The 11,399-nt window shown below is 48.5% G+C and overlaps 2 long non-coding RNA genes across 2 annotated transcripts; both read right to left on the bottom strand.

Annotated features, from left to right (window-relative positions):
- Positions 1 to 1,202: 1,202 nt before the first annotated feature.
- LOC309792033 lies at positions 1,203 to 3,907 on the bottom strand. Its single transcript, XR_014291595.1, has 2 exons — positions 3,501 to 3,907; positions 1,203 to 2,771 (listed from the first exon to the last, which is right to left on the bottom strand). It is a non-coding gene; the product is annotated as an uncharacterized lncRNA (long non-coding RNA).
- A 146-nt stretch (positions 3,908 to 4,053) lies between these two features.
- LOC309791967 lies at positions 4,054 to 8,479 on the bottom strand. The gene is made up of 3 exons (XR_014291592.1): positions 8,302 to 8,479; positions 6,492 to 6,691; positions 4,054 to 6,407 (listed from the first exon to the last, which is right to left on the bottom strand). It is a non-coding gene; the product is annotated as an uncharacterized lncRNA (long non-coding RNA).
- Positions 8,480 to 11,399: the final 2,920 nt, after the last annotated feature.

The raw sequence follows: 11,399 nt of genomic DNA, 5'->3' as shown, positions 1-11,399 counted from the left end.
TGGGCGGGGGCGGGCGGCGCACGGCGCTGGGAGCAAGCCTGGCCCACGTGGAACGGGCTGGGGTGCCCCGCCCCGTCCCCGCCTGTGACCAGAGGCATCTTCCTCCTCGTGCTTCAGTTTCCTCATCTGTCCAGCGGGGGCTGTGAACAACGGCGCCCACCTCACAGGCCGACACAAAGATAAGCGAGGATCTGTAACTCCCTTGGAAGGGGCACATGGCACTTCGAGCAGACAGCTTGGATTGAAAGGGTCTTGGCGGTCTGCAGAGGAGCTGCAGAGGCTCTGTGGGCTGGGCACAAGCACTCAGACTTGGACCTGGAAGAAAGGGGAGCCACGGAAGGGTTTATGCAGCGGGCTCAGGGGTCAGCCCTGCGTGTAGAAGACGGCAGGCCCGGGCGCTGGGGGTGGGTGTGGGCTGCGGGCCTTCCCAGCGCCCACCCGGGAGGCTGCGCCCATCGTTACTTAATTGAGAGTCTCCTCTTTTTGTAAATGCCCAAGTTTCCCCAAAATGGCCAGTGTAAAGGACGGCAGCCGTTTGGATGTGTGGACTTAAACATAGTCTCGTTATTGCAGCCACTTCGCGGACCCGTGTGGTTTCATGCCTCTCTCTCAACATCTGGAAAGGAAAGCCTGCCCGAAGACATTGTTTGCCCTATTAGAAACCTCCGCGGGCTTCAGAGTGTAGCAGAGAATTCAGTCACGTCCACGCTGAGACAGTATAAGAACCTCTCTTTCATAGTGATGCATTTCAATGGAAAAATATATTCGTCAAGGAAAAGTTTGCTTCTTAAGTAAGTTACACTCGGCTTAGTTTTTAAAGTCAATTCTCAAACGACTGTCCTGGTTCTTCTGGGTCTGTAAGCCCGAGTTGCTCTATGTCTTTCTTTTAACAGGGACCACTTTCAGAAAAAGTTTGGTATTACCTACAAAAAATGTCTCCCCTTTGCATATACACCCCCCAGAAATGCATCCACACGGCAGCGAGAGATTTGTTCAAGAATATTCATAGTGACGGCGTTTGTAGTAGGTCCTGATTGGAAATAACTCAAAAGTCCGTTAGAGCAAAATGGATATGTATTTTGTGGGATCTGCATGCCGTGAGGTCTTAAAAAGCACTGAAATAGAATGAACAATAGCTACATTCAGGAGTGGGGTGAATCACAAACTGAATGTTGAAATAAGGAAGGCAGACACACACCAGAGAATATATACAGTATGATTCTATTTATATAAAGTAACAAACCAGGCAAACAAACTGGTGTTATAAATGTGCATTGCGGTTACTTTTCGTGAGAAGGGAGGTCGTCGTGATTGGACAAATCACAGCGGGAGTTTCGGGCTTCTTGCTCTGCTCGGGGTCTGGATCTAGGCAGTGGTCACGTGGGTTTTCAGTCCGTCCTCCCCTCGGACTCTGTCTCTCTCTGTGTCTCCCTCCATCTTCATCCCCATCCCCACCCCGGTCCCCATCTCCATCTCCATATCTTATCTGCATCTTTATCTGTCTCTGTATCCATATCTATAGCTGTGTTTTCACTCTTCTGTGCTTTATTTCAACATGTTTTTAAAGATAACATTCTAGTGATTTTATGCACATTTTTTAAGATTGTGAAAATGAAACCTGTATACACAGTGTTAGAAGATTAGAAACAAGTCATAACTACTGAGCTCAAAGAATATTTTAACTTGACAGTTCAACTTAAATTGTCAGCTCTCGATTGGTTGTAATGTACTGTAATTATACAAGAACTTTAGAATTGTCATAGTTCAGCATTAGACTCCATCTCCTTTATTTCTTAGGCAACATTCTTTAAATAGAAAACAAATTCTGTAAACTGCTGGTGACTCATTACATTTTAAGTAAATGAACTAAAAAATATGAAAACGTCCATCGCTCAGAGCTGAGACATATGAACTCTTTCTGTGTATGCAGGTCCTAAGTGTTAAGTTAATATAGAGATCTCCGGTGTATACAGTGGTACATGGACGTCTATGATGTCTACACTGTGGTGACAAGGGTTTGTGTTGCTCAGGTCACAATTACATCAAAGTTGCCCGCCCATCACAAGTTTGGGGCTAGTCTTATACCGTTTGTAGTCTAAGCCAAATTAATCACATCTAGAAAGGATGAGAGGACTTGAATTTTGTGATCAGTTTTACACACACACACACACACACACACACACACACAGAGGAAAATCATCTCCAAATAAATGTACACGTGATTTAAACACGAGCGTTTGTCCAGGCATGAAAAGATTTAGGCTGTGGCATAGATAAAAAACCCATAAAGTTTCTATCCAATCCATGTTTTAAAACGCAGGCTTCACTATAAACAGCGTTTGTCTCCTAAACGGATTTGGTTTGCTCGAGAGTTCTCAGAGTGCCACATCTGGACCACTTTTGGTGTTACTGATCTTTTTTATAGCCATTTTGAGAGGTGGAGAATAGTATCTCACTGAGTGGTTAGTTTTGTGCTTTTAGTTTTTAAACATGTATTATGGAAATTTTTAAGCATACACTAAAGTAGAGAAAACAGTATAATGAACTCGATTTTCCCAGCATGCAGCTTCAACGATGTTCAGTATGTTGCCCATTGTATTTCCTGTGTGCCCCTCCTCTTCGCCTGCCCGGGTTGCTGTCCCAGACCTCAGGACCGCCACCCTTCAGCTCCGGCATACGAGGCACCCTGTGCTCACGGCTGCTTCTGCCTCATGTCCTGAGTAATCCACTACGTGTTCTGTGAAAATGCTCCAACACGAACAACTTCAGACCTGTATGCATTTGTAGGAAAATACAAATCAAGGAACTTTAGAAACCTCCCAAAATATTGATTCTTAAATTTTTTTTCACATTAATAGAAAGTGTTTCTGGATTTTTGCTTGGTAACTTGGTTGCTAAGTTCAGCATGCCATTTGTCATGGTCTTCACACAGAGCTGATAGATTTTAAAAATTGACTTTTTTTTCTAGGATAAAAGTGAATGATGAACATTTTACAGCATGGAAATAACAAATTACCCATGGCTCCCTTTGGAAATATCCAGTGTTCGCTCTTATGTTTCCCTTCAGTTTTTTCTGTGAATGCATTTTACATAGTTAAGATCAGACTTCGTGTTCTAATATTTTTCAAAACTTGGATAATACCCAAGTTCTCTCTTTTAAAGGAAAAATGTGAGCAACCCACGATGTGCAGAGCCCCCAACCCGGGGACCTAAACCTAATTACTTAAAAAACTAATTTGAGAGTAATTTACTTTAGAAACTAAAATTTTACCCTATGAATGTATCTTTCAAGTCAAAATTTCACTACGACAAAGAAGTTTTTATAACAGCGAGCATATGTTTTTAGACTATAATCAGAAGTGAACTTCACTGAAGGGTCCCGGGATCAGCCAGCCAAGCGCACTTTGGAAGACACTGGACGAGCCGCCGGGTAACTCATCACAGATGATTAAACTTTATCTCCACCTTGAACCTGACCTTCTCCTCAAGTAAACTCTTACCCAGGCAGAAAACACGGCAAAGTGCCCTGTCCCGGGGCCGGGGGTGGGTCAGTGGAGGACCACGCCAGGAGGTGATGCCCCGCTGGGTCGTGGAGGGGCGGGGCTGCCGGTCGGGAAAGGCCGGTGGTGGACCAGGCTGGCCGAGGTCAGCGCCTGGGGCGGCGCCATCAGACAGCCCGGGCGCGGGGCGAGGTGGGGCTGGGCACCCGCTGGCAGGCGAGGCGTCCCGCACTTTCCTCTGAGCGGACGCAGCGGCTGACTAGCTTCGCGAGAGCGTGGTGGCCCCCGGCAGGGGTGGTGAGGGCGCTCCCCCCAGAGACCCGCCCCGCCCGGCCCGGCCGGGTGGGCGGTTGGAGTCACCGCCGCCCCGGGGCGTCCACGGTGCTCCGCGGAAGCGCAGTAGCAGAGCCGGGGCGGGGCGGGGCGGGGCGGGGCGGGCCCCGCGCGCCTCCTTCCCAGCCGCTGCCCCGAGCGAGGGGCGGAGCCGCGTGAGCTCGCGAGAACTCAGGCTCGCGGTAGCCTCCGCGGGGAGGAAGCTCTGGGCCCCAAGGCAAGATCCCTTCCGTAGCGTGGGGCTGCGGCAGCGGCGGGCAGGGCGGTCTTCCCTCGTGGGTGGGTCACTGGTCACTCCGGCTCAAGCACACGGCCGTTGTAGTGGGGGAAGCAACGGGTGGGCCTGAAGAGCGAGCAGCTGGCTTCGCACAACGCCTCCCGCGTCGCGGGCGCCCCTGGGCCCTTGCTGTCGGGGGCCGCCGTCTGGCACGTGCTGGAGCCGGGCTGCACAGCTCCTGGGGACAGAACCCCTAGTTTGAACGAGCGGCGCATTCCTCACCATTTTCAAGGTTGTTTGCCTCTGAAGACTTTGAAAGGACCCTCTGTTGGGTCACGGGGGTGACTCGGTGTAAACGCCGTGCCGGGCTCAGCAGTGTGGCCTCATCTTCCCGGGCCGTCCTCCTGATGGCGTCAAAGCAGAGCCGGGAACAGCGTGGCCGTTGGGAACGGGCCTGCCTCGGGCCCCGGGCCGCCCGGCGGGAGTACACCGGCCGTCCCGGGGCGGGGGTCTCGTTGGTTCCGCGTGCCTGTCAGAAGAGCTCCCGTCCGTCCGCAGGCCTCGGGTGGGGGGCTCCTACCCCACCGCCCACACCAGCTCTGTGGGCCCGTCCTGGGATGATGGCCGTCCCCACAGAGAGGTTGTAAAGGGGCACAGCCACCGTGGAACACAGCGTGGGGCGCCTCAGTCGTTACAAACAGGCCTCCCACGCCGTCCAGCAGCTCCACGCCTAGGCGCATGCGCAAAGGAGACGAACCCTCTCCCTCAGAAAGTGTGCCTGCCGCACCCCGTGTTCCCAACAGCCTGTGTGGAAATACCTGAGTCTGCTGGCAGATGATGGGCACAGAAGGGGCGGTACATAGATATCATGGAGGATTCTCAGCCATGTAAAGGATGATGCGCACAGAAGGGGTGGTATGTATAGTTCATGGAATATTCTCAGCCATGTAAAGGAAGGAAACCTTGTCATCTGCGATAGCATAGAAGAACCTTGAGGACATTATGCTCAGTGAAATAAGTCAGAGAAAGACAAATACCTACGATCTCACTTATATGTGGAATCTAAACAAAACAAAACGAATAAAACACCAAACTCAGAGAAAAAGAGATCAGACTTGTGGTCACCAGAGGTAAGAGGTGGAAGGAGGGGGTTGGATGAAGGTGGTCAAAAGGCACAAACTTCCAGTTACAAGATAAAATAGTTCTAGGGAAGCGATGTCCCACACGATAAACAGAATTAACACTGCTCTGTGTTATATACGAAAGTTGAGAAGAGGGTAGATCCCAAGAGTCCTCGTCACAAGGAGGAAGTATTTTTCCTCTTCTTTCTTTCCTTTTTATTGTATCTATATGAGGCGAGGGATGTTAGCTAACCCTACTGTGATCATTTCACAACGTGTGTGAATCAAACCATCAGGCTGAACGCCTTAAGCATATGCTGAACGTATACAGTAATGGACATCAGTTATTTCTCAATGAAACAGAAAAAAGGGCTGCTGTGTTGTAAAGCTCTGCAGCCACACGTGGTGCTAACGTGGCAGGGATGCTGGAGCCGAGGGAGGGGCCGAGGCACTCCCCCCCTCCACCCCCACCCCCACCCCCCATTTCCACCTCCCACTGAGAGGCGTGAGGGAAAGGAGCACATGGGCCCCAGTGTAGCCAAGTGCAGATTCACATGGGACCGGGACCAGGGAGCCTCTGCGGACGTGGATCTGCAGTCAGTCAGACGTCCCTCTGCAAAGATGTGTCCCGAGAACAGTCATGTCACGTGTGCAAACGCGCTGACCCCTCATCAGCCCATCACCTTGTTCTTGCTTCTTGTCAGTGGAGAGGTTCGTTGAGATGTGTAATTCAACATCAGACGCAAAGATAAGGTATAAGGACAAGCTCACTAGCTCTGGGGCTCTGCAAACTAAGGAAGATCATTTCTAAATAGTAATCTTGCCACTATTTATATTGAAAAAAAGCGCATTCTAAAGAATAAAGGCAGCTATGCGCTGGATAATCTTTCCGTTAGGTAAACAGTGTATTAGGTTTAGGGTGAAAATATCAGGATGGACATGCAGTCTGCTTCTGTAGAAAACGAAGGTAGAACACAGCTTCTTTTTAACGAGTTGCAGACACAAATTCGGTTGTTACGATATTGCACTTTGATGGTTCTCTTGCTTTGTAGGGTTATGAGTTGATCCATGTCACGTGACTCCATGTAGAAAGTGACCTGTGCAAACAGGCTCCCAAGGGGCCGGGTGTAGCTCCGTGCAGTGTCCTGGCATCCGTATTCTGTGCAGAGCTCACTCTGAAGGCGATCAATGGAATGCAGGGCAGCCTCCGAGCCTAGATGCCTGGTGAGAACCGTGCTGGTTGAAAGTTTAGGAAGTTACTGAAGGGTTTTATCAGAATGTGGACTGGAGGAGGGGATAAGTTGAAGAGGAGAGATTTACCTCTGAGGTTGTGTTCTGCCCTCTTTGGTGTCACCGTGTTCCCAGGCGCTGCCTCAAAGCAGCTTTAACATGGTCCCACATCAGCCTGTTACTCTCAGGGCACCTTTCAAAGTGAGAGTCACAAAGGAGATATCCCACCTGCGTTCGGTTCACAGAGATTGCAGCCAGTTGGCCAGTTTGATTCCGCAACTAACAATTTCCTAGGAAAAAAAAGAGCCATGTTAGTATGTAAGAACAGTTGTCCTGTTAAAACACTGATGGCCACAGGAATCTTCGGAAAGCAAATGTTAATTCTCTCAGAGTAGTAATTGCAGGGGTTTGTCTGTGCATCATTCACTTATTAGGTTTAGAAAAGTATCTCCCAGGAGGGATGGATACCCAACAGGGGCTGGAAACTCCCTACGACACTTAAGTCTGGGGCTATGACAGAAAAGCCCGTGAAGGTCTTTTTGCTTTTACAGCTAGGATTTTAGCAGGTTTATCTCTGGCTCAGTCTTTTTTAGAGTGTAAAAATAATATTTCACAAGTGAATCTAAGTATCTACCAATCTATTTCTAGTTCTAAAATGCTATCAAATTTCCTATAGATACATAGATACAGTTAAATTATTTGTCTTTTACCATCTAACAAATGAAAGCCTGATGTGAAAAGAGGAGGTGAAGTAAGGCTTCTCCGTCTACATATGAAGACTAGCCTTGGCACGAAATTCCTTTCCCTTTAAAAGTTTCCTGGGGCAGGTCTCTCCTCCCTCCAGCTTTGTGTGGCCAGGCGGGCAGGAGCTAGGAGACCACAGGCAGGTGGCAGTTCACTTCTGTCTTTGGTGGAGTCCCAAGCCCCACAGGGTGCAGGGGTCCAGGAAAAAATGTAAAACCAGCCACCCAAGTCGAATGGAAAATTTCAGGAGGGTAGAAAACCATCAGGATGCGGACAGTCGACAGCTGAGGTGATGGCTCAGCATGATCTTTCGGTTTACCTGTTTACCCAGAGCATTTTACCCATTCCTTAAGAAAAAGAAGAAAAACTCACAAGAAAAAAAAAAAAACAGTTGTTGATCTATTTGACAGACTGGATAGAGTATCAATTTGTTTAACTTACATCCATAGATTTAGCACGACCTGTGTGAGCCATGTGACACAATCTCGAAAGTTTCTTTTTTCCACTCCTTGTTCTTTGTGTCCTTTCTCAGAAATCATTAAAATGCCCATAATTACAAGGAAGTGGAAGCCACTATAGAACTAGAAATTGACAGGAGGGTAAATATTCAGATTCATTTGAGAAATATTAGTTCCCAGCGAGGAAGAGACACCCGTCATTCAGTTGCTGTGCTCTGTCATTCTGCTGAGGGATGCAGGAGGTGATGGCAGGATGTCAGCAGAGCTTCTGTGTTGGATTCTTGGGCTGCAGAGAGTGCCCAGGTACCGGCATTTACTCTTATTGACCTCATGGCTGGAAACGACCCAACGTAAATGTACATGGGTTACTCACATCCCTCCCCTCCCCCTAGCCTCACGTGGGCCCCGAGTTACTGTCCCTCCTCCCCACCTTCCCAGCACCCCTCTTCCTGCAGGCAGTGGTCAGATAGGTCAGGGGTTGTTCTCCCTGAGGTCTTTCCCCGGGGAGAGCAGGGGCCGGCAGCCTACAGGACATCTCATCTGGCAGTGACCATGACGCAGAGAGGCCGTGGGGTGTCCAGATCTCTGGTGTAAGAACTCCTGTCCAATACAGTAAAGAAACCACAAGAAGATTCAGTCTACAGCATCGACGGGCCTGGGACCAGAGGAGTCTTTGAGAAGCATCTGAAGACACCTACTTTCTGGAGCACAGTTTGGGGGCCAGGAGGTGGTGTCAGTCTTGCCCGATGAACTCCAGGGGGGTGTCTGAAAAGAAGGGCAGGCAGCATCCGGGCCCGTTTCAAGGAGAGTCTTTCTCACTTGTTTCTCACACAGCTGGCTCTTCAATGACTAAGGTTTTCTTTGAAGAAAGGTTTCCTTGACCAAAAAAAAAAAAAAAAAAAAGATTCTAGAAATATTTGTGGATGCTTGGGACTGAATCTCAATGTCAGCTATTTTTTCCCCCTGGCTTTGCTGCTCCTCAGACTTTCTTATGGTATTTTTGGAATGAAACCACAGATTCAGACTCCAGTGTGAAATCTCAAAGCCAAAATCGTCTGATATTTTTTCCCACAAGTGCGTTAGAACCACAGCAAATGAAAGGACTCCTCTTAGCAGGAGATGACCGAGGTAGCGGGACAGAATGTGAGGAGGATGACGGTAGCTCGATGCCCCAGGGAGTTTGTTAGCTGAGCACCAGGCTGTCCTGGGCAGAGCCTGGTGTCCTGAATCCCCTGAGGGGCACCTGCAGGCACAGGAGCTGCAGTTCTGTGAAAATGCATTGCTGTCTCCCTATAGGGAGGAAGCACGGAAAGCTGTGATTTTTAATCACAGGCCCAAGAGACAAACAATCAAGTGTGAAATTAGAACATCAGCCTAAAACCTTGTGTTGATACCGCATTATCCTAAATATGCAGACCACATACATGCATTATTAGGCATAGGTCTAAATTAGTATTCGAATTTAGCAAAGGGAAACCAACAACGGCTGGTCAGTGTGCCTGCCCAGGGCCCCTGCCTGCCCTGGTCCTCACCGTTCTCCCGGCCTGAGTTACCCCGGAAGCCCACCCACTGGGCCTGGTGGGAGGGGTAGTTAAGAGAACTCCCGGTAGAATGCTACAAAATCTGTTTTTTTCTTTATTTTTCCTTAAAAAGTTTTTTTTTCTTCTTTAGCTCCTTTCTCTATAACTTGCTCTGGGCAAAATCCTCTCGTCAGGCTGTGGGATCCATTCAAAATGAGCAGCAGAAATGACAACTTATCTTTATTTCAACATGGAAATGTGGTTTCTCCAGATGTTTCTAATGTTCCAAATAGGGATTTTCAAAGACTGAACGTTGCATCAAGGCTGCCAGCCTGAGAGACTCTACACAGCGAAGGCGCTTCTGCAACACACACACACACATACGCACACGCACGCACACACACACACGTGCTCACACGTGCACGCACATGCACACGTGTGCACACCCACACATGTACACGCCCCAGAAATGTAGATAGGAACTTAGATCTGTGAGCAAGTAGAGATGATTTGAGGAAGACACACTTTTTCTTCCTGGATGTAGTTCGACACAGACACTGAGCAGCTGCATTTTTTGAAGAACCATTAAGTGCACGAAAGAGCCTTAAACAATCCAGAGCATGTAGTGCTGGGTGAATCATCCCGAAAGCTGGTTTCCGAGACCACAGAAGGCAGGGGGACGAGCTGGGAGAGGCGTAGAGAGCCTTCAGCACACCACAGGAAAGTCCCATCTGTGGTGCCGCCCCCGCAGGTACGGGGGAAGGAAAAGATGGCAAGAGGGAAAGGCTGGAGACGGGGAGATGGAGCAGGCACACGGGGCTGGAAACACGGCTTTAGTTAGAGTTGCTTGTCGTTGTTTAATCATGATGAACTTTTCTGCCGGGGGCAGACCTGCAAACGGTGACCAGAGCGTGAGGGTTTGAAACATGCACTGAGGTCGTGACAACTGGCTTCCCTGCCCCACGGGAGACAGCTGCCGATTGTACATCGATGTTCATGTGTGATCTGCGCTGCTTTGGCTTTAAGGTGTCTTAGAATACATTTCAGGGCTTACAGTGAGAAGCTAAGTTATTCTCACAATCACCAGAGCACGGCTACCTTGGGACAAAATAGTCCTCCATTCAGTAAAAACTTTCTGCTCATCTATTCGGCCCCAGGAACATGCAGGGTGTTGGGAGGTAAAAATGTGGTCCCAGTGTCGACCCTTAAAGAATTCACAGTCCAGTGAGGAGACGGGCACAGTGGCAAACAACTGTCACGTGAATTGTGTGCGGTGTGCCGTGGGGATAAGAACCCCGTGCAGGTCTGGGAAAGTCAGAGGAAGCTCTTTGGAAGAGGAGGCAGTTGAACTGGGTTCCAAGAACATGTGGGAATGAGCCAGATGGACACAAGGTAGGAGGGGGACCAGCGGCAGGAGGTACAGGACGTTCCAGAGTTTAGTCTGTTTAGGAAACTATAGGAAACTCTTCAGTATTTCTGGAGCACACAAATATAACATCAATCATTTATTTATTGAGCAATCAATAAAAGCTTATGGGTTTGGGTAGTATCGTATGTTCAGAAGTTGCCTTTGGTGTCACGTGCTGAGGAAAGTGTTTCATTTTTGTGACTGTATTTTGCTATATCAGAGGCAGAGAGCCTTCTCTGCCACCCTTTCCCCTGGTTAAAGAGGAGGGTGGGCTCTTCCCATGAGAGCACGGCAAAGACATGATTGCTCATTCAATGAACTCATGTTTCCCCTGGAGTTGGGCCAGTGGGCCAGAATTGCTCTCATATTAATTTTTCCTCATTCATGAGGATGGAGCCTAAAGCCACAGCCATATCAGATAGTCCCAGTTAGAGGGGTCCAGGTTTGGATCAGAATTACTTGAATGTCCCTACATGGTCCCCAAGTAGACAGTTTCTGGATTTTCTAAGATTCAATGATCTTGGGGTACAGGGTCTCCCATCCTCTTTCGGTGAGTTGGGACATGAATAACCCATCAGGAAACAAATTATCCAACATGGTTGATGAATTGACCATGGTGTTTTTGTATTAGAAATGTCAGTTTCCTGGGATCTCCTTATATATATTTAGTAAAAGCTATTTGTGACAGCATGAATTAAATATGAATTAAACAGCAGCTCATCACTTCTTCATGGTCTTCTGAGTGTTTACTTATTACTTGACAAAATACAATGTTGTGATTACTAGATATAAAAAGCTCGTTTGGCCAAGAAGAAACAGTATTGACATGTTGATATGGTTTACTGAGCCTTTCTTTTAGCTGATGTTT

Source organism: Mesoplodon mirus, assembly GCF_964341445.2.
Source record: "Mesoplodon mirus genome assembly, chromosome: 16".
Classification (NCBI taxonomy): Eukaryota; Metazoa; Chordata; class Mammalia; order Artiodactyla; family Ziphiidae; genus Mesoplodon; species Mesoplodon mirus.
Note: the sequence above shows the minus strand (reverse complement) of the source record. Positions and strands in the feature narration are given on the sequence as shown.